Genomic DNA, 24368 nt, shown 5'->3' on the forward strand with positions numbered 1-24368 from the left:
AGACAAACCAACACCAACAGACACCTGATGTCCACCATCTGCTCGATTTGACAGACTGCATCGGCCTGTCATGGAGAAAAAAGCATTTACTGGTGGATCTATGTCCACACTCTCACTTCTGTATACCTGTTGTGGGTAGTAATTCAAAGACACATTATTGATACAGGAGGTCTAAATAGGTTGCTCCTCATTTGTCCAGGCTCTCCCTTGGAGGTAGGCTGAATGACCTGGTTATTCAGGAGGGGCTCAGAGTAGAGCTGCTGCTCTTCCAAATGCAGAGGACTGAGGCAGAAGATGGATGAATGAATGGATGGATGAATCCTGTCATGCCATTCGAGGTTTGATTTGTCATTTCTCGCTCCTAATCAACCATTTGCCCTTGTCAGCCAATCACCCATTGGCTCCATGGATTTGCTTTGGACTCTGACAAACGGTGTGGACTTAACATGTATGCTCTGTTGTTGTAAGACTTGCTTCTCAGCTTGACCCCCCCCCCTATGTCGGAAAGTAAAAACATCCGATTCTCTGCGGGGGCCTGGCCCTCAGTGCCAGCGCATATATAACAAGCGAGACTCCGTGCATAAGTTATTAGGCAGCCTATAAATAGCAGATGGCACAGTTTCACGCTCCCGCATTGTTATTTGGCAAAGGGATGCACTGGAGAGAGGGATCCTGTTGGAACGGTCCATTCAGCGACTAGGAGCCGCGCTCTATTTGTTTTACCCATTAAACAAGGGGGGCTCCATTCAACGGAATTTTTGCGCGGGGATATTACACGGCGCTAAACAGCTCCGCCACTGCCAGTGATGAATTTCAAAACAGCCAGAGGTCACGGAGAGTCCAAGAGCAGCAGGTAAACAGGGAGAATCTGTGGAGGCGGGGAAACCGGCACTTGCTGATTACAGCTCCCTCATCTTCGGCGTTTCCGTCTTGGAAATCAAGGGTGGATGGCACAGTGGTGAAAGTAGGATGCAAGAGCCTGCCTCCTCTTGGCAGCAGGCTCTTGCATCCAAGAGGAGGCTTCATCTCCAGACAGTTTGTTGGAGGTAAGGGAACATAGCATTGTGCTTCGGAGGGCTGCAATCAGGCGTGATGGTGGACTTTGATGGCGTTCTTCAAAACCACACCTTTGCTATTTCAATCAAAACCATCCAATGTAAGGATTTCTCCATAGCCTACAGAACGAGTAACCTCTCTCTCCAGAGGAACATCCATTTCCTGCCCGGCTCAGGAGAGGGAGAGGGCGTCAGCGCCGATCTGAGGATGTGGGCTCGATTGTTCTTCTCATATTTTGTCTGATGCAATTTAGCTCCCATAGAAATGTTCTGCTTACCCAGAAGGTCAAGTTGCCGATGACATCATGAAGCAGAAGGCAGAAATGTTTGTTTTTTTTTAAATCCGGAATACAGAAATTCCTTTCCCACAGCTTTTATTCAGAGGAGTCAGAGTGCAGGATGTATGTACGCTGTTGCTGGAGGGGGGGAGCAGGCGTCAAAAGAGCTGTCACCTGCTGCCTTTACGCCGTGGCAGCTCCACACTGCTGAACTCACATCAGCAACTTCCTCCCTGGTTTATTGTGTCAAGACAACAACACCCGTAGCACTGCCGGGGAGGCATAGGCAGATCCAGACAACTTTCAATCACTTCTGGTACTTTCTCATTTTCAGAGATTTCAGCTGAGTCATTTATGTAGATCTGGAAGATGGAGAAGTGTTCTGATCAAAGCCCAACCTCCAAGTTTGCGTTGTTGACTTTTTGGCTGTTTGCTTTTTGCACCGCATGTGTCATGGGTGAGATTCTTCTGGATCCCACCATTGGGATGGACAAGATCAGAACAAGGAGGTCAAGCAGGAGGATCAAGAGGCAATGATGATGGTCCCAACAAGATGACACTGAGAAAGATGGTGCTAGAAGAGGCTGTACAAGAAGAGATGTGGCTGGCAGAGATGGCAGGGACAGAAATGGTGATGGTAACAATAGAGATCACACAGACATAGGTGATGTCATCAGAGATAATGTTGGTATAGATGATGCTAGAAGAGATGATGGCAACAACAAAGCATGCCCACACACACTCGCATACACACACACACACACACACACACACACACACAAGCACACACGCACACACGCACACATACACACACACACACACACACACACAGGTGATCCTTGCAGAGATTATGCTAACAGAAATGACTATGACAGAGAAGATGATGGCCTCAACAAATAGCACGCTAACACACGTGATGATCAGAGACGACTGCAGCAACACATCAATCACACAGGCAGAGGTGATGCTAGCAAGATGACTTGGACAAATCTGGCAAGCGGGTGAGTCTGAAACAGGTGCCCACATGCTGGTTCTGGATGCTGCGGATCAGGTTCAGATGATTGACAGCAGGTGCGTGGAGAGGAGAAAGAGGAAAGAGCAGCAGAGAAGCAGCAGAGTCCAGGTGGTAGACTGTGACAGGATGATGAGTTTCACACATCACATCACTGTGAGGTTGTCCTGGAAACAGACTTTTGTCTGTTAAGCGCTCTCCTCAACAAGGCCTTCATGCCATACTAAGCACCAGCATTGAAGTGGTAACAAAATAGAAATATTATGTTGCATAGTGTAAAATTCTATGTCAAAAGTACTCCCATCTGTAGTGGAGCTGCATACGTGATCTGCCTTCATCCAGTGTTGTTTGTTAATCATCAGGACTTGGTTTGATGAACTGAAGATGGTAAAATTTGGTTATTATTTTTAAATTAGCCATTCACGTCAAACCTCAGTGGTGCATGTGAATGAAGGAATGAAAATCACAGGATTGCACTCTCAATGAATCACGTTTCTGTAAAATCAAAAATACTCAAATATACTGATGTTATTATGTTCATGTCTCTAAATGTTTTGTGAATGAGACGGAGAATGGTTGTAAGTCTCAATGTGTGGCCTCGTGATCGATCCAGGCCAAACCCCACCTGCTGCCCAATGACAGCAGGAACAGGCTCCAGCACCCCTCATGAATGAATGTATAAATGAATGATTGACTTATCATCACTACCACTAATTCTGCTCGTGCTGATGGTATTCTCTGGGTTTGTTTCTGCTCCCTTGGTTTTAAAGAAGGTGAAGTGCCAAAGACCTGACTTTAATTAAAAGTCATCCCGTTGCCGGTGAGTGGATGAGGGAAAAGCTATTTGGGGTGAAACAAATACAGATGGTGCTGTCACTTAGGTGTTAGGAATTAAATCTTCAGACTGGTATTCATGGGATTAGTTGCTGTTGTCTCTCCGTCGGGGCGGGGCGAGGAGCAGAGTGGCTGCTGCTCCTCTGAAGAACTTTATTTTCTCCGGCTCACTTATTGAGAAACATTTTCGACTCTTTCTGTTTTTAACCGCTGGCTTAAAGGATCGGGGTGTCGGATTAGGTGCGGTGCTGCAGATCCGTCTCCCAGACTTCAATATTTTCATACGACTGTCTGGGAAAGACAGCAGATAAAGCCAGACGGAAACACTTTGTGGAGACAGAACGCCTTTGACAGTCGAGCAAATAAGAACATAATAAATAAATAAGGGAATGAAAAGTGAACACGTTGTACAGAATGAACCAAAGATCGGAATATCCAAAACAGGAAACAGTGGTGAGAGAGTGTGCAAGGCCACTGACTGTCCACCTCCTCGGGCCAGAGCTCTAGAAGCAGGCCCACAGATGGCTCACACAAGATGACCTTCTAAGGATTGGAATCACTGCACAGCAAATAGCAGCCCACTGACATTTAGGCAATATAATTATATATAGTCCTTTATTTCACTGATTTATTCATTCATTCATTCATTCATTCATTCATTATCTATACCGCTTATTCTGGACACAAGGTGGCTCCTGGATCACCTTGGACAAGCCATTCAAAGAATAACATAGTGAGATCGTTACCTCATTCACTCGTAATAAAGAGACATGCAACCATTTATCCTCTTATTCACATGTCTTGACAATTCAGGGTCTCCAATCAATCTCCAGCACGTGTTTGGACTGTAGGGGGAACCTGAAGAAACCATACAAATCTTTACTCAAGCTTGTTGCACACAGAGGCTTCCTGTTGAAAAGGTGAATGAAGAAAAAATAAATGAGAGAAATGAAGGAGAATTACAATGACTGTTGGTCAAAAGTGCCAACAATTAACTCTGATTTCGGATTTAAGGTTAATATTATGGGATTAAAAGTTTTGTTCTAATGCAGGATCACAATGGGTTCCCCGCTGACAAGTGTCCTGGAGATTTCCTGTGTGTGTTCATGTGTGTGCGTTTCAATCCCCCTCCCAGCTAGCACTAAATATTTGATTTTATTTTTCTAGTGGATTGTATTTTTTTGTGGATCGTTGCGTTCAGTTCTTTTTGGTGCCACTGAAAAGAGAATGAGAAGGAAATAAGAAAAAATAAATGGGTAAAATAAGCAAAGCAAAAAAACAATTCCTCTGGGACAAAGAGCCATAATTTCCCAGCCTGTTTGTTGACAATTGCCATGATTCTGTTAAAAAGTAATTTTATTCCAAATGTGTTGATGTTTTTAAACATGCTTTCTGATGTGCATCAACCAATCACTGCTTCTTGTGCTGTCACATTGTTGGATCCAAAGCAGCAGGAGAACAGACGAGGTTTAATTTTTCTCGATAGCCAAAGGACTGGTGGAAACATCTCAGATTATTTAGCACTTTCATCACCCCGAGGTTCCAAAGTGCTTTTCACAGGATCACATTCATACATTTACATACCGATGGCGCTAGGCACAAACCAGCCCTCCGGGAGCAAGTGGGGTGCAGGAGAAGTTGGGGATCGAACCGCCAACCTTCCAATGGGAGTGAATTCCTCGCCCTGGACCTTCTAGCTGAAGGCCTCCTCCTCTAAAAGGAGGGGCAGTTCAAAGGTTCGAGTTGCTAAAATCAGCTCTTTCACACAAATGAGCAGCATAAGCATAATGGGACTTGGTTGCAGCCATCTTGGATTTCTGTGCGGGGCCCCGACCCCTGTTAGATAAACAGCCGTGTTTCATCCACTCCAACATCTGCCAGAGTGAACAAACATGAACAGTGGCTTTTTTTCCAGGGCGTTGATTTGCGACAAGTGTCTCGACCGTTGCCCACAGGGGCGACACTAGTCACATTAGCACCCTTCTTCCACCGACAAACAAATCATGGCTAATGAAGAGCTCGGTGATGAGCTAATTCCCCGGCACCTGCTGTCCCCATTGACTAATGCACATCAGGGTTGGCTCCCCGGCCCCCCGGCAGCGCTGGCGGAGGAGGAAATAATGAGAATGAACAATAACGCAATGGCTTTCATTACCAAACTTGACAGTCAATAGATGCGGCGGAGGCATGCTGCTCACCCCCCGGACTGTGTGCTGTCCAATTCTTCTGGGGGAGGCTTTTTTTTTCCAAACCCGCAAGTTATAATAATTATTTTGAATAAGGACAAGGACACCGCCAAGGACACCGTCAATGACACCACTGTGATGGCGCAGAAAGGTTGACGCAAACCAGACATCATCGGCTGTTTACAGAACTGCAGCTTTCACTATAAAAAAAACAACTAAATCAAAATAATCTCCTTTTTATACTTTGCAGTTATAGACACAAAAAGATGCCTGACATTTTGCTGCAGACATACTTTTTTTAAATTGGTGAACAAACGCTACCGGCAGAAGCTCGACGAGACTCGAAGCCAATCTGACATTTGGTCCGGCAGCATCAGCGGTATCTGGAAGAGCAACGGTATTAAATCAATTTATCTCCATTCAAGCTAGCCGAGGGCTAAATCAGGAATCAGTTTGTTCACTCAGAGGAGGTTTTATGAGGAGAATAGTTTGGGGGGCTTCACCCGCTAGAGGATTTGTTTTTTTTTTTTTTTTTTTTGGCTTAATCTGCCAGAAATGGGTCCCAGAGGAGACACAGAGAAGTTATGGAGTTGTTGGCAATTGAGGAAAAAATGCCATCATAACCAGCAAAGAGGTATGCAACAGGACGAGCTGGAAGAGGTCACAGGTCATAACATGACTGTTAATCACCCAAGTACGAGGAACAACTACTGATTTGTGATTGGGTGAAGTTATTACATTCTGATTCTTGTGTCATTGGCCGGTACATCGGCCCCTCACCTAATCACAACCGAGATAAGCTCCAGAACCCCTTAACCCCGACTGCAGGATAAGCGGTATTGATAATAAATGAATAAATGAATGAATGAATGAATGAATGAATGAATGAATGAATGAGAAGAAAGGAAACATGTCGGTGGAAAATGTAAAACAGTGTACCAAACAAAATGTTTTTTGTTTGGTCTGTTGGTATGTCTTTTGCACTCTGGACAATACATCTTTCTGTAGTTTAAATGTATACAATCAAGAATGAATGGGTGTTAATCCTGATTAATCTAAATCAATTGGTCCTGCTATTTAATCTGATCAATCACTTTGGTTGTTTGACAGTTTTTGATGACTAAGTGCGTATCCCACGAGTGATGAGTTTTAAAAAAATGGTGTATTCTGGATTTTAAACGTCCGCTGTCAGATTGCAAGGATGTGTGACGAGCGCTCAGCGAGGTTGTCACAAAGCACATTCCGGCTCCGGCTAATGACTGAACGCTTAATTTCCTGACTTTGACCAGCCAGCAGATGAGAATCAATCCCTATGCTAAGTTTCCTCCGTTCGCTGTCCTGAAAAATGACAGCCATTATCCAGATTAACATTTTATCTCCCGCTAAAATAATGACAATAAATCACGGGGGGACCGTGTCATGGCTGTTGATAATTACGCAGCAAATGGCCGGTTTGTCCTGGAAAAGCTAGCAACGAGCTAACAGCCGTACGGGACGACAAGGCTGAGAGTAAACGCACGGCATCCATCAGAACACAAATGGATTCCGATTGTCCGCCTATGAATGAGTGAGTTCTGGCTGACTTTAAGCTGCATGAGAGGGCAGTTGGTTCTGAGCAGTCCATGAACGAGTAAGGCCGGAGCCCCGAGGCTTCATACGTGGAAATGATGAAAAGCAAAGGCTTTTGTTTTTTACTTCACTGACATTGACAACCATCCAACATTTGCATTCTACAGGCACCGATTCAAGATGTGTTTCAGCACCACTTCAAAAGCCGCGATTGATGCAAAAAAATAAGTGATTAAGTGAATTTTGTCGAAACTTGAAACAAGTTAAAAATCTCTTTTGGACTTGTTTGCCTCCTCAGCAAAGATCTACCTGTTGCGCATGAAGAGCAAACCCTTGGAGGATGCTTTGGGATCTTGTGAATGTCACGGTTGTCTCTCTCTGTATAACATGGATGAAAGGGTGAATGAGACATGAATGGTCACATGTCTCCATGTGACCTGTAAGATTGGCCCGGCAGCTCCAACTTCAGCATCCTTCCACCCAGATTTTAACCATCCCTTCTCTGTCCATGCCCAAACCATCTCAGTGTGACTTTATCTCCGGAACATCTAACAAGTCCGGTCCCTCAGATGGATTTGTTCTCTGTCCACTCCATCCTCCTCCCTCCCAAAGAAGAACCTCCACATCTTCATCTCTGTTCCCCCCTATTTAGTCAGGTAGGCTTAGAGACAGATTACATCATGACTCAGCAAGACATGAAGTTCTGTCTTTTCAGATTTCAGTGAGATGTGGATGATCCAGAATAAGTCTCTTCTCATCCCTATACAGCAGGAGTGTCAAACTCAAATTTACAGTGGGTTGAAAATAAGTAGTGAAATAAAGTCCAGGTCAAACCTAATATTTACTGAAAATTAACTGCATCTGATATGTAATGTTTAAGTTTTTTTTTACATGGGAACAAACTGTAGCTTTGCTTAAACACAGAATCTGGAACAACCAAAGCTTGATGTTAAAAACACATGAGAAATTCAATTTGACATAAGAGACACATTAGTGATATTTATTTCTTATTTGAATAAATAAATAAAGTATGTCCTTTTTAAAATATATCTTTTTAAAGCCAACAACAAAATAACCAAAAATAATAATTTCATTTATAAAAATCCAACATTTCAACTATCAACAGTTGAAAAACTGCATAAGAAACATATATTCAAGCTCAGTTTACTATACTCTGATTTACTCTGCACATTGGTCCAAGCCAGATATCTGACATCTTTTCTGCGATGCAAGATCATCAATGTCTGGGGTCAGGCTCTGAGCTGAGGAAATCCTCAGGACGGAATGAAAGTGTCCATCAATGAGTCGACTTCTGTGAGGTGTTTTGTTCACCTTCATCATTGAGAACAGTTGTTCATATGGATATGTTGTGCCGAACATTGAGAGCATTTTAGACGCTTGGGTGCACAATTTGGGCATTGTGGTGGGGAGGAAACTGTGCAGCACCAACAGAGTCATATTTTGATTTGAGCATTTTATTACATTGGAGTTCAATTAGCTCACTTTGGAGACATAGGGTTACCAAGGGGTTCAAATCTCCCTTTCTGAGCCTCAAAGTTGGCAAATCGCAGTGAAAACCCGGCGACAAGGTCATTGATTTTTTCAGCGAACTGTGTGCTTGGCAGCACGGCAGGAGAAATTTGCTCTGCCATGGTTTGGCAGCACAGGAAATGACCCAAGTTTCCTTGCAGCATCTGAGTCTTCAACAGACTTATGTTATATTATTTTGTTACAGCCACCCTAGCTCCGCACACAAGACAAACAGGTCCATCTTTGATATTCGTGAACAGATAATCTGCCTTCCACCTGTCTTGACAGCTCCTGTTGTTCGTTTTGCCCTTTTGCGCAGAGGGTGAAATTAATTTGCCTGATGTGACTGTAGCACAGTTGTTAATGACTGTCAACAGAAAAAAGAGTGCTTGCGGGTTCAACTGTGCGCTAACTTACTAGCAAAGCATTGTGGGATATGTAGTATTGGTGGTACATGCGGCGGGCCAGCTTTAATGCACATTTAATATGATCTTGCGGGCCAATTATAATAACACTGTGGGCCAATTTTGTCGCGCGGGCCTGAGTTTGACACATATGCTATATGGGATCTTCTGCACAGACACCTCGCCTTGACATTTAAAAACAAACGTCTGGGCTCATGCGGATGATCACAGATGCCACAATGAACTGCGCCATCTTTAGAGAAACATCTGACGAGAATGATGTCCCGCATCAAGCTGTGTGGATCCATCTGTGAAAAGGCTACCATCTAAAACCTCCTCTCCCCCCTGGATGAGAAGCTCCATTGTCCTCTGACACCCACATAGAAAAATTAGATCCTCCTACCCTCAGACACGGAGTGCTAATGGATGCTAAATGGTTGTTTTGTTTGCGGGAATATGCTTATTTATGCCAGAGCTCTCTATTTCTTCTGACCTTCAGCCTGGATCCACCCAAAGCATCAAAGCCTTTAATGGGACTGGGTTGGTTTTGAGTGGAAGCGAGCTCCTCCATGGCCTGGAACATCTCCAAGAACCAAAGGGTGAAGGTCAATCCGCCATTGGCTAGAAAAGTGTTTACCTCATGTTGCGACTTTTACAGTCTCATTAATATCAATAAAAAATAGGGTGTTTAAATATGAGCCTGGTGTGCAGATAGAAGTAATCCGAACACACACACACTTTGTGTTTACCATCACAAACACAAAAAACCTGCTGTGAGTCAGGATGAGTCAACCCTGCTTGTCAGCCAAACAAGAACTCCAATCAGATGCACACTGATCAGAGGGAGCTTCAGCAGAAATATGCGGGTGTGATGGTAATGGATGGATGGAGGCTGCAGAGCTAGCAATAATGCTAGCAGCTTCTCCAGGGGGTGACCAACAACAGCGCATGGAGAAACTGATTATTTTCCAGCCTCGCTCAGGTGGGGGCCCTGCAGGATGTCCTTCTCAAAAGAGGGCAACAGTCTATGACCTGGGTGTGCCGGGGTCCCCAACACATCACTTTATCTCCACTTGGACCTCCACCCTCAAACTACCTCTATCCCTCGCTGCTGCCATGTCATCAGTTGCCTTCATGGATTCGTATGTACAGAAGTGTTGCTCTCCTGCCCCAGGAGGCTGTTTTCAATCAGTGCTTGAAACAACAACAACAGCAGTCAAACAGCATGCATGTCTTTATGAAGGGAACTAAAAGGAAATTATCTCTGAGACGCATGAAAGAATGAATGAATAAGTAAACACCCAATGCTGTGATGGGAAACAGGATGTTGGTGATGAGGCAGAGGAGCACTCTGCATATGCGGGGGGAATGTGTCAAAGTTCCTGTCCATTGATAAAGCAGAAAGGATGCTGCTAAGTTAAGAAGTTGACCTTCCATTTATCATTCATTCATCCACCTGTTAGTTATAGTGCTTATCCTGTGCTCAGGGTTATGGAGGTAGTGGAACCTATCTGAGCTGTGATACGGTCACATGCACAGAAATACAAACAGATGTACAGACATACAACCATTCATCGTCTACCTCACGCATCATATAGAGATATACATTCACTCACGTATTGGTAGTAATCCAGAGAATCCTGAGGAACCCCACATAAGAAACAGGGAAAACATGAAGGCTCCACACAGGAGGAATTCAGCCAAGGACCTTCTCATTGTGAAGGGGCACCAATCACTGCTCTGCAGTGCCACAATAATAATATTCAATGGACAATGAGAATTAGTATTTTCTCTTTAATAAATGTTATTTTATTTCATTTTCATTTCTACTCTAATGTTTTCATTTCCTTTTGCCTCCTCTGTGTGCTACACGGCTCTGCCAAGAAGCAGCGAGATGTGTCCTCCGGAGGATGGAGGTCACTCATCCCTTCACATGCTGCCTGACTGTGAGTGAACCTTCTCACAGCTGCAGCTCAGTGCAGAGTTATTAATGGGTGGATTCACAGCTGACAGCTCTGGAGATTCACCACAGCCACCCTCAGAACGAACAGACACGCTAATGGGGTTACACAGAAATGACTTGGTGAACGGTCTCCATTTCTGCAGAGCCTTCATGGCCTTGTGGTTTCACATTCATGGATTCACACACTAGTGGAGATCAAGCTGCTGTGCTAGACGATAACTGGGAGCAGCTGGGAGTTCGTTGTCTGCGAAAGATCAGAGGGGACAAACAGATGTTTCATATTTGTGGGTTGGGTTTGAATAGCTATATCCTGTCCTGATCGCCTGAGAAGGTCTCCACACCTTCTTCATGGGGGTTTTGAGTGTCTGTCTTCAGATTGGACACGTAGTTAATAAAGGATTTTAAGGTGTGAAGCTGAAGTACATCCCGGAGAACCTGGTGTCCCCTCACTGCAGAGCCATGGGGAGTGAGAAGCTACTGAAAATCCACCGCTCGGTCAGTGCTCTGGTGAACCTATGCTCGGGTCGTAGCGTAAACCGATTTAAAGAACCCGATGAGAAGAAGTGTCTCCAATCACCCTCTGGCTCTGGACTCATCCCCGGCCGTCAGTGCATTAGCGCCTAAGGAGCTTAGCCAGCTACACGCTTAATTATTTCACACTCCTAATGGAGCTCCCGTGACAGTTTTCCCTCGAACGCAGCCATGTTTGTCAACATTGGCAGCCGCTGCAGAATGAAGGGGTGAGGAGGCCAGGACCTTCACCCTTTATGTCCATGACCATCTTCTCCCAATCTTTCTCCAACTGAGTCAAATTCAGTATGCGCACCTGACAGGTTCCAGGAGCCACTATTCACCCTATTTTGGTATCCTATCACTTGGTATTTCTGTCATAGTCTCTGTTTCCGCACCTCCTCGTGCCACAAGAACGCAGCATCTGAGGTCGACGCCTCCGACACGCCTGACGTCCTCGACACATCCCCCACCTCCATGCCGTCAACACCAAGTTTATGCAAACGAGAACATGACACGTATCCTTGGAGCGACTCAGATGTTGGAGATGTGAGGCCCAGGATGACTAGGGCTCCACACATCTATATACTGTACGTCTACATATCGCATGGATGAGAAGCTGAATGGTTGTGTGTCTGTATCTGTGGTCCTTCAAGCGACTAGAGACCAGACCCAACCCCGCCTCTCGCCCAATGACAGCCAGGATCCTGTCCTTAATCCAAGTCCTTAAATGAATTAATTAATAGCAATGATAGTAAGAGCATTAAATGTCCGAATGCTGCAGTGTACAGAGTTAGAGGAGCTAAAGGGTGAATCCTGTGTGTTTATTCTGTTAATGTTAGCTAGCTGAATAGCATCAATGTTAGCTTTTCCAACCCCCTTTTTTAATCCCCTTTTTAATCCAGGATTGCTCTCCAAACAACATTTACTAACATTTACTCTCTGCATTACTGGGCGCCTCAGGAGGAAATCCACCTGGGTGCTGAGCTGCATCATGAGCACATACGCACACGCACGCACACACACACACACACACACACACACACACACACACACACACACACACACACACACACAGGCTGATTATTCCTCTGCAGATGCAAACAAGTATCATAAATACAGCGATTATTAACTTAAGAGTAATTAATTACTTCCAATGCGTCTCACAGTGCGAGCCCCTCTGTCTGGTAACTGTGTTGAAGATGCTTTTAGTCCCATCTTACAACCGCAAACCAAAACAGTGGTTTATGATCCGACAAGACAGAGTCTCCATCAGCGGCTCATTTAACAGCTTCACGTACATGTTGACATCAAAGGAATGGGATTTCTGTGAGCGCCCGATCATTTGGGATGCTGCGGTATATGGTTTATATATTTTATATATATTATTTATATGTACCACATACACACGTTAGATGCAAACATTTTGTAGGAGCAGGAGGAGGTGTAGCAACAGATTTCGTGTTTTTAGAAATAAACGTGTCATCTTTACAAAAGGAGCCATGGATTTTACTTGCTGTGAGTGGCTGAATAACCATGGCAGGACAACAATGGAAAGACAGAATTTATTTGTTATTTTCTGTTATTTTCTGTCTGATCTCCAGAATGGAAAATTGTCAAGGCCTTTAATTCATTCACTCACTCAATTAGTCATTATCTACACTGCTTATCCTGCACACAGGGTCACAGGGGGTGGAGCTTATCACAGCGGTGATTGGCCGAGAGGTTGAGCTCACCCTGGACGGGTCGATCATATACAGAGACATACAACTATTCACCCTCTCATCTACATGTCTGGCAATGTAGGGTCTCCAATGAACCTTCTACTTGTGTAATGACTGTGGAAGAAACCTGGAGAATCTGGAGGAACCCCATGCAGATATAGGGAGGACATGGAGATTCCACACTGGAAAGCTCCCTCTGGGAATCTAACCAGGGACCATCCTGGTGTGAGGGGACAGAACTAACCGCTGCTTCACAGCCCTCAAGTACTTTTATTGATTGTCAAATGTTGTCCAAAGGTTTTGATCCTCCATAGAACTACTGGACCGGGACTCAGTTCTTGCAGATTCTAAGGCCTCCAACGCCTCGCCTCTCTCAGGTTCTCACCTCCCTGTTTTTATTTACTGGTGTGATTGCTTTCCTGCCAGAAGCACATTTCAAAAATAAGATATGGAGAAATGCCATCAATTTGGCATGGCTGCTGTTAATGAAGCAGGTGCAGCCCGGTGCCTGGACAGATGCTTGAAGGATGAATTTATTACTTAAACTATTGAAAATATATGCACCTGCTCCTTGACTGAATAAAACATAGCAAGAGACTGGCTCAGCGGACAGGACTGAATACATGATACCACCTCTGGCCATCCCTCTGGGGGGTGAGGGGTTGGGACTGCATGCTGAGCTGGTGTTTGAGGAAACAGGCGGACCTGAGCTGGAGCCGGCGAGGACCCTTCAGGATAAAATGTGAACACTCCTCGGTGTGGTGGAAGGACACCGCAGGGCCGGCGCCGGACAGACACACAGCAAGAATGGAAGAAGGGCTGAGTGGAGGAATGGGTTGGCGTGAGGAGCAAATCTTCGGCGCGCCCAGGTTCCCCACCCGCAGGCATGATTACACGGTAGGGTCCCGTCAAGCAGATGGGAGGAAGGAGCAAAACCGCCACAGGAGAAAAAAACATTGCAAAAGCTGAACGTTGATCACTGTGGACACTGAATACAGCTGGTGCCTGTCTGTCAGGTGTGTGTATGTTTATTGTGTGTGTGTGTGTGTGTGTGTGTGTGTGTGTGTGTGTGTGTGGTGTGTGTGTGTGTGTGTGTGTGTGTGCGCATCACAACAATTGGAAATGCTGGGATAACGGGCTCCACCAATTTGTGACCCAGAGGTGTGCGACGTGAAAACAAAAGAGGAACTCCCCCGTGGGCCTGGCCTGCAGAGCTGAGCTTGGTGGCAGGTTCACTGGTGACTTGACCAAATACAGTACTGGATTCATCCGTGCGGGGTCCCATTCATGACAAGCAATGGGGGGTCTGAAGCAGACGCTGAGTGGTGGTTCCTTTTCCAAAATCGGCTAATAATTTTGCAAAATCACTCCTGAGGAGGCAGAGAGGCCATTGTAGTCAGACTGGAGACTTTCTTTGAGTAGAGGAAGAGGCCTTCAGCACAACCTTTCACCTACATACAATATTGTCCCAAAACAGATCAACAACCACACACACATGCACACAGGTCCATCTGCACCCAACAACTAAACTGGAGATGTCAACAACCCAAATGACTCAAGCATTGTCACAAGAACCCAGATCCAACACAATTTCTGCATAACATTCATTTACTAATACAAACCCTTTCATCTCAGACCAACAGCCGACCACCAATCCCAGCAGGTGGACACCTGGAGCTCCCCACGGTGTGTCACAACTGAAGAACCTCTGGAATGGGGAGCACCATCTTCAAGGACAGCAACAAAGTCCATTTACCGCCGTAAGATCCGACTGGGACCTGGAGGACAAAGAACCTCCATAGACACCACCACACTGCTGCTTGTGGTGTCGGCTCCTAATTCACCTCTGAGCGCTTGCCTTGTGTGTCTGTTTATGTTAGACATCAAGTAACATCCAATGACTGATGCAGCTCTGTACTATTATCTGAGCAGTACCTGATGGCAATGCAGGTAAAGTCCACTTCAGGTTTGGATTATTGATAACAATAATAATAATGATAATAATAATAATAATACAAATGTATCCTTTATTAATCCCTCTGCAATGTTATCTGCAATGAACCACAAGCAGTAGGCTGCCGTCCACCAGTACAAAGAGAGCAGTTAGAGGTTCACTATCTTGCTCAACTACACTTCAACACATTAGGAGGAGCCTAAAATTTTAGCATGCAAGCTGTTGAACAATAACTCTGCAGCACAGTTTCTTTGGGATGAGTTTTCATGTAGCCTCCAAGGTGACGGGGGAAACCTCCGCCGCACCCCCACATCCAACCTCCACCCCATACCTACCCACCTGCTCCACACCTGATTATCTTCAATCCAAAGTACACCATCAATACATTCCGTTTGTTTTTTTAGCATATAAAGTGGATGGATGATGAAACCCGAACCCCCCAGCACAAGTGGAATAAGAGAACTCTGCATGGGCTAAACTGCAGGGATACTTTAGCTTTAGACAAAAAAAAACAAAAAAAAAAAAAAAACTTTAACTCAAAACTCAGGGTTTATTTTATGTGACCTCAGTCGATTTTATATATTCGGATAATCTCAGCGGGAAAAGACAAATTCCAGATGTAAACTGCTCAGTTTATTATTTCTCACCTCTGACTTTGGAGGAGATTATTTAAGTCTAAATATTTTACCGCAAGTATTTTCCCCTGAAATGACCCCCCTCCCCCTCCTTGAGGACAGACTGAAGCTGAGGATAAACTCGGGTGCGAAATGTTCAATCACTCCACGCAGGGGCTTGTTCCCAGCAAACAAAGCTGATTTCCCGTTCAAACCTCCAGCGGCTCCTTGAAGGTTACTGCTAATTGGTGCTATTTATCAACACACTCCAGCCAATACCGACAAGTACATGCTCTTTTCCCTGTTTCTCATTATCGCTATCTGTAATGAGGAGAGAATGTATCTGTGCATTTACATAGCAGGGCGGCATGGGAGTGCAAACAGAGGGGTGGGGGTGTCCGGGTTTTGGCAGCAAATGGACTGAATAATCCGTAATTCCAGGTGGAGTTTGTCCACGCAGGGCAAGAGGTGGATGGAGGAAACTCTGAATCTCATGGGGAAGAGAAAACAAGGTTTATCTGGAAACATTTTGCCGGAACACTGCAGAATTTCCATGGGCGTGCACGGATCACGTCTACCCTCGCCACGACACCGCCAGTTCTAATACTATCATTTAGGAGTTGATGTTTCTGCACTTTGGCCTGCAGGAAGGCGACAAGCAGCAGATGCATAGCCGCTTTAATTGTGACACACACACACACACACACACACACACACACACACACACACACACACACACACACACACACACACACACACACACACACACACACACACACACACACACACACACACACACACACACACACACACACACACACACACACACACACACACACACACACACACACACACACACACACACACACACACACACATCTAGAATCAATGCAGTGCCATGGGATTCAGTGGATTCTGTGTCCTCTTCAAAATGTTGAGAACCTGCAAACACCTCTCACATTAAGTCTTTCTTTCTGTCAGGGTTCACACCTGATCCCAATTGTAATCGGCGCCAGCTGCAGCAGATGCCGCTAATCAAGATCCCTATAAAGGGCAGCGGCACGCTCTGCCTGGTGCCGGGGGATTGTGGCTCTCAGATCACTGCAGCGCCTTACCACGACCGGACCCCAGCCTTACCATGACCGGACCCCGGGTGTACCCTCCCTCGTTACAACCGGACCCAGTCGGCCAGTGTAACCCCTGCCTGCCTGCCTCCCGTCTGCAACCCGTCCTGGTGAGACCCAGCCCTGTGCAACTCTGTCTTGGGGCCAGGGGCTTACCAGCAACACCCCATCTGCCGTTATCAACGCAATAAAGCGCCTCCGATCCAGATCCCTGCTCTGTGGTGTGGTTCCCTGCCCGAGTCCGCCCCCCCCCCGCAGCGTGACACTTTCATTATCGTTGCTGCCTATTCTGCTTTCCTGGTCATAGGGCTGCAGGAGTCTATCCCAGGCTGTCATTGGTGGAGAGGCGGAGATCACCCTGGGCCAGTTGCCAATCACAGGGCCACATAGAGAGACATGCAACCTCACCCTCTCATTTATACGTAATATGGAGACATAGAGCAATTTGCCCTCTCATTCCCAATTTATCTAGCAAAATAAAAGCAGTCAGGCTGTTATTCACGTCATATGAAATACAACTGTTTACCCTCTCATTCAAACATCTGGACCTCCTGCATGAGTTTGGACTGTAGGAGGGAACCAGAGAACCTGGAAGAACCCCATGTAGACATGGGGAGAACATGGAGACTCTCCTCAGTAAGGCTCCCTGTGGAAATCTAAACAGGGACATTTTAACTGCGAGGAGGAAGCTTGTACCCCAGCACCACTGAACAACCTCCTGACATGCAATCACATTTTTCCTTCAAAAGTAAGTTGAACATCTAAACCAGCTGGTATTGTATATAAAACCTCCTTTTAAAGGCATTAAATGGTGTTTGATTAAAAAGTCCAGAAGCCTGTTTGACTCAAAGAGAGGAGAAAATGGAGTAGAATGGCTGTCCTTATCAGGTTCAGCGTATCGCCCCAGGTTCTGTTTGGAACGCCGTTATCTGAGCCCAGAAGACCATCTAGAACTTGACCTCACGTCGAAGTCATCAGAAATACTGCAGGCAGGGGAACATCTCAGCGAGGGATTAGGGCAGCTCCTTCCTCTGCGCACAGCTCACCGCTACCAGTTTGATTTAATCATCCACATTTACGGAGTTAATTAAAAGTGCTACACCCGGCGAGGAGGCCTGTGTCGTGATTTCCCTGCTTTGAAAAAGTGTTTCTCCTTTGAGCCATCGGCATGAAGGTGAATGACGCAGCTTCTTGACAACAAGCTAACAAGCCTTATCTTCAGTGGTGGTCCACAGGTGTTCCCCGTCACAAGAGCTTCATCAGGATGGCGGGCAGAGGTCCGGCTGCAAATAGACACTGTTTACCCAGCAGATTATAGGCTGAGACTAGGGAAAGTAACTTCACTCTTAATAATGATGAATTGAAGCTGGTCGTCTGAAAGTTCCATTTAGGTGGATGAAGCGATCAAGACGTTTTCTCCGTCAAGAAAAAAACATGCCATCTTCTCTGTAAATATACTACAGCAAAAAAAAAGATTAAACTTCCAGTCAATGTTTTTGTTCCAAGCATGGAACTGGATGGTGGTGACTACCTCGTGTCCAACTGTATGAACCATTTCCTGTTTCCACCGCGGGCTGGTGTCTTATTAACAACCACCAGGGGGCTTCAACAACAAGTGGTGGAGAAAAACAGGGGTCCAAAGTGTGTTTGTACAGAGAAGAAAAACAATCTGTAATGGCCTAAAGTTGGATACTGAATGTGCACGTGGTGAAAGAGTCTCTCTGAAAATGGGCAGAGCCCATGATGCTCTGCAGTACCAAAACTGGGAACAAGGCAGCAATTATATTGTCGGGCTTCCAAGGTTCTAAGCACACAGGTTTGGAAATAATGGTCTCAGGTGTTGGACTCAGAACCCCAGATTCTCCCCTTCAGTTTGTTCTCCACTGACCATGGAGTGGAACCAGAAGTCCACAAACCCCTGAGGGTTCACATTCTCCCGCTTCCTGTGTTCAGGAGCTGGAGAGTACTGGAGAACTTTCCTACTCATTCATCTCCTGCAGCTCATGTAATTTATTCCATTATCAGACAGATTTAAAAATTGCTGGTTATGTGTAACGGCTGCCCAAGGTCAAATCCTAAGGTTTTATTGGATGTAAATTAAATTGCATTGCTTACAAAAATTGAAGCTTGTTTTCGAATAACTCCAAATTTAGACTTAAATATTGGCTCTGATCTCAAAAGGTCAACCAGATCTTGAGGGGGGAAAACAGCAGCGTTAGACAGAATATACACGGAACAAAGGATCAAATATCTGGCAACTGAAGGAGGATGCCACGATATAACATACAGCCCATTCACACTATGGAAAATGTAGGGTCTCCAATGAACCTCCTGCATGTTTTTGGACCGTGGGAGGAACCAGGAGAACCTGCAGGAACTTGACGCAGACACGGAGAAAACATGGAGACTCCAAACAGAGAGGTCCTCTGTGGGAATCCAAATAGGGACCTCCTGGCTGTGGGACAAAAGAGTACTGCACATAAAAACCTAATTTCTTTTTTAAATTGAATTTGACTCCATCTTGCTTTTGTACACCGCCCCTCTGGTCATTCCATTCCACAGGCTCTGCCCTGCTGGAGGCGGCACTGAGCTTTGTTAGATCCAACACCCAGCGGGTGAAAAAAGGTCTGCTGTAGCTAAACACTTTCAAACATCTCCCTGGATCCTTTCTGTCAGAAATATATATATTTCATGGCAGCTTACACGGAAATGGACCCAAGATGTATGCTTGTAGATGAAAAAGAAAAAAAAGCACTTCCATCTTTTCTGGTTATCTTCAAAGTTGAGAGATTAGTTTTTGTTTGTTTTCTCCTCCGGTCAAAGATTCCTGGCTCCTGTTGGTCCTGCTGAGTTTTTATCTCTGATGAAATTATAACGTGCCTCTGAGTGAGTGGACTCTTTGGATGCGTCGCATGGATTTATATAAGAAAAAATAAAAAGACCAAAGCATTTAAGAGGCAGTTTTCTCTGCCTTCTGGATGTGTCCTTGTGAGGAGACCATTAACTTGTCCACAGAGACAAATTGCGATGCTGATAAACTCAGCATGTTTGTTGATCCGACTGATCTTGCCGGGCCGTAAAGGGAGCCAGGAGGCAGAAGGTTCCTGTGTAATAGCCAAACAAGCATCAGATAACATCACGCGCCACCATTAATGTGAGAAAGATCCTTTGCGGCAGGTGCCCCCCCCCCCCCCCATCCCCTGTCAGTAACAGCCAGATAAAGTGGACAAAGGCAACAGTTAATGGAATCAAACAGGGATGAAGTCAGATGTTCCTCACTGTCGTCATAAAAGTGAGTCTTGACAAGGTCAGGTGGTGAAGGTCAAAACTAATTTGTTTTTTTCTTTCATTTTCCAGGGAGTCTCAGCATTTCATTGACAAACCTGACTTTATCATCCTCAGGGATAAGAAAAACAAAAAATAGCAAAAGGAACTCTCTTCACCTTGACCACCCAGCGGTGAGGATTCATTCATTCATTCATTTATTAAATTATTCCTTAAACCGCTTATTCAGCAATAAGGATCGGTCATTGGTCGAGAAGCCCGACTCACCCTGCGTTGATCACAGCGGAACACTAGAGACATACGACTGTTCACCCTCTCATTCAGATGTCTAGACAATGTAGGGTCTTCAATTAACCTCCTGCATGTGTTTGGACAACAGTGAGGATGAGCAGGCTATTCCAAATCAACTTTATCTGAAACCCATTGATTAATCTCCAGAGGAGGGCACTGGAAATATCACCATGAGTGGTAGACAGTGACCCTGTCCTCTGACTCTCATTATGGGTTAACTTCATCACCCTTGGGTGTTCTTCCATCCCTTTGGACCTTGGTGATCCGTCTGACCTCAGCACGACAAAGGAGGCGGCCTGAGGGCCACAAGCACAAAGCCACATTTCTTTTCATTTTGTCCACAGAAAGAGAAGAAGCTGCACTCCATCCCCCTGGGTCCCCTGAGAGGGACAGAATTTAAGCGTCGGGTGATGAAGCCTCAGACAATATCCACGGTGACCGGGTATCGATCGTGATCGTGTTATCTCTCCTTAAAATGGATCAAATCTTATTTCATTGCGGCGCTGCAGTGCATTGATTGGCTTTGCGTTGCTCCGTGGCTCTTATTAAGATTTTGACACGTCTGCGACAGCGACAACGGGGGCATACCAAGCATACTCGCAGCGGCAATGAAGAAGAAACCGGTTAGCATTGTGGGTTAGCATTCCTCCCGTTGAGAGTCCATTAAGATACTTGTTATGGCAAGAATCCCAGCATTGCTTGTTTGTATGAGGTACTTTATCTGTAATACAACCCAATACTACCTTCCTCTCTGTACAACTTTATTTGAGGTCTTGTAGTATTGAGCCTGTGAGTTTTTGACAGCGGGATTGTTTTAGGACTGGAGCCTCTGCTACAGGGCGAGATGTAGTCTTCTTTAGAGGATAAAAATAGAGACAACCGTTCACCCTTTCAGTCGCATGTTCAGATAATTTTTGGGTGTTCAATGAACCTCCTGCATGTTTTTGGCTGTGACTGTGCGAGGAACCCATAGAACTCAGAGGAACCCCACACAGACATGGGGAGAACACGGGAACTCCACGCAGAAAGGCCACCTATGGTATCCACCCGAAGGCCTTCTTGCTGTAGGGTGTACGTGCTAACCACTGCATCGCTTTACCACCCAAAATGCATCTAACTACATTATTACCTTCATCCAGTTGGCGTCAGAACCAGAATGTCTCTGGATCAAATCTCTGAGTACCACTTTCTAGATCATGAGTTTTTAGTTCAAATGAATGGATGAACATCAAAGCGTCCAACATTGAAACATTGAAGACAAAGAAAGTACATGCAAATTCCTCTTTGCAGAGCATGTTTGTATGACTCTTCCGTCTCAATCGATGGTCAAATCACCCTGAAACATTGGGAGTGTGAGGTATAGTTCTTTTTCTGTGAATTTCTGCGGACCAACATTTACTGGTAGAAGGCTTAATTACAAAAAAATTAAAAAAACAAGAAAAAGCTCATCCCAAACCATCATGAAGGAATCTCAGCTTGAAGAGAATACTGCATTTCACCAAACTGACTACCATCTAGGATGAAGAAGTGAACCTGGAATAAATGCTATTGATTGGCTTTAAGAGCCATCAAGGCCTTGACACTGGATGGATCAATTTTTGACCTTTCCCCTCCCTGAAGTCCGCAGATGAACATCCTCATTTTTCCTGCCTGAACAGAGTACGAGCCTGTGTCCGTTGGGACTTTAGAACTTTAGGCTGACCTTCCTCCGGCCTGGTGGAGGACAATGAAGGCCGACCGGGACAGTTTTGTTTTCCTCCAATTCAATAACAAGTGTTTCTGCTTCCTCATCCATCCATCCATCTTCCACCGCTCATCTGGAGTCAGGTCGCAGGGGCAGCAGGTGGAACATTGAGGCCCAGACCTCTCTCTGCTTCTGCTCCATGGAAATATCAACGACTCGGAAAACTGGGTTGCTGGTCCATAATGTTCTTTCCTCAAGGATGGAATACAAAACCATAACATTCTTCCTCTTAATAAACAGGGCAGAATATCTTTTCTGATCATGCAGATACTTTGACATCAAAACTTTCTGAAGAAGTAAACAGATAATTTGAAGGAACGTATGTCTACATGCCAGTGTTCACGCTCAGATACCCTCAAATGTGCTGCTCAGCATTTGGTTTGTCAAGGCTATGGGTTCCCCTGAGATGAAAACTGAGATTTGACAGATGTTCAGGATTAGAAGCTCAGTGTTCTTGTTGAGAGGAGCCTCATTACAATGTCTGGTTGCTGATTGAAACCAAACCAAATGCTCTGAGTGCCGGAAACAAGTCTCCAGTTCTAGATCTTGGGTGATCTTGCTTTTACATGTAAAACAAGAAGATTTCCTGGAGCGTGTGGAGGTGAGATGATCAGCGGAGGAACACGCTTTACTTGCTGGAGCTCTCCTTTGAGCTTCTCCCTTCAAGGGGTCTCCACGGCCAATCCTCTAACCCTTTCCTCTGAAACCTCCTCGCCTCACACAGACTAACTTTCTGGCCTCTTTCTTGTCTCACATCATTAGGAACTAAATGGGCAATGCCAAAGACGCTAACAGAAACAATGCAAACAGAAATGGCTATGACAATCTGGCAACCAGTTCTTCTGAGGCTGGTGGCCACAGACCAGTGAAATAAGCATTTACTCTTTCTGTCAGTTAAACCAATTACTGTGACGGAGCAGTAGGAGAGACGGCTGCAGGTTCCAGCAGCCTCTCGCAGTCCGACAACAGGAGAGCTGGCAGTGCCTCCACCATAACTCACAGTGAGGAGGTGTCTGCCGGTGCCCGTTGTGAGGCTGCAGCAGAGTCATTTCCTTAATGTGGAACTAATTAACCTCTGAGGAGACAATAAAAATAGCCTTAACCTTGGCAAGACGCTACTGGTGTCGGCCGGCTGGGACTGCAGCGGGTTTTCTCCATCAACCTCACCAGAATGGAGGTGAGAGCAGCTGTGGTGTCTGCTTCAGAAACACAGAGGAGAATACCGGGGTTCCCCAGATGAACTTGTGACCCGGAAGTCAATCCAGGGTGAATCCCAACTCTTGTCAAATCACAGCTGGGACCCCCATGACCATAACTGCCGGATTGGCAATCTAGAAAATGACTAAACTTCAGAACACACACACACACACACGCGCACGCACGCACGCACAGACACATGTAATCTTGGTTGATTGACTGATAGATACAGTTCTATTCACACTTTCACAGCTCACCTCATAAAAAGCATAATAGCTGAATGGAACAGAAATTTGAGGACACACTGTCAGGGTATCACACCTGATACCAATTCATAATCGGCGCCAGCTGCAGCAGATGCCGCTACTCAAGATCCCTATAAAGGGCAGCGGCACGCTCTGCCTGGCGCCGGGGGATTGTGGCTCTCACAGACCACTGCGGAGCCCTGCCACGAGCGGACCCCCCCACCCTGTTACGACTGGACCCAGCCGACTGGTGTAACATTGGACCCTGACACTGCTGTGATCCTTCCTTACCCTGTTACGACCGGACCCACCCACCCAGCTGGCCGGTGTAACATTGGACCCTGACGCTTCCTTACCCCGTTACGACCCGACCCGGCCGGTGTAACATTGGACCCTGACCCTGCCGTGACCCTTCCTGAGATCCTGCTGTGACCCTTCTTGCCCCCCCCCCCCCTGCCTGGGGGCCCGTCCTGCTTTCACCCTGCCTGGGGTCCGTCCTACCTGCAACCCGTCCTGGTGAGACCCAGCCCTGTGCAACTCTGTCTCGGGGCTTACCAGCGACACCCTACCTGCCGTTCCACATAATAAAGCGCTTTCAACCCAGATTCTGCTCTGAGGTGTGGTTCCCTGCCCGAGTCCGCCCCCGCGCGTCGTGACACACACATACCTCGAGTGTTTGAAAGTGTGTGTTCTGAATAACCAAGCATCACCGGTAATGCTTTAATCTTTGCTAAAAAAAAATAGTGCTCTGTGAAGTCCTGTCATGTCATTTCTCTGCTGTGGTGCACACTGTATTGTTCATCAACTTGGACCCGCAGGCGCACCGCAACTAGGTAGCCAAGCCTCCCT

The sequence above is a fragment of the Fistularia commersonii genome, chromosome 6 (assembly GCF_037954325.1).
Source record: "Fistularia commersonii isolate RoL2024-O1a breed Wild chromosome 6, RoL_Fcom_v1.0, whole genome shotgun sequence".
In the NCBI taxonomy this organism is placed as follows: domain Eukaryota; kingdom Metazoa; phylum Chordata; class Actinopteri; order Syngnathiformes; family Fistulariidae; genus Fistularia; species Fistularia commersonii.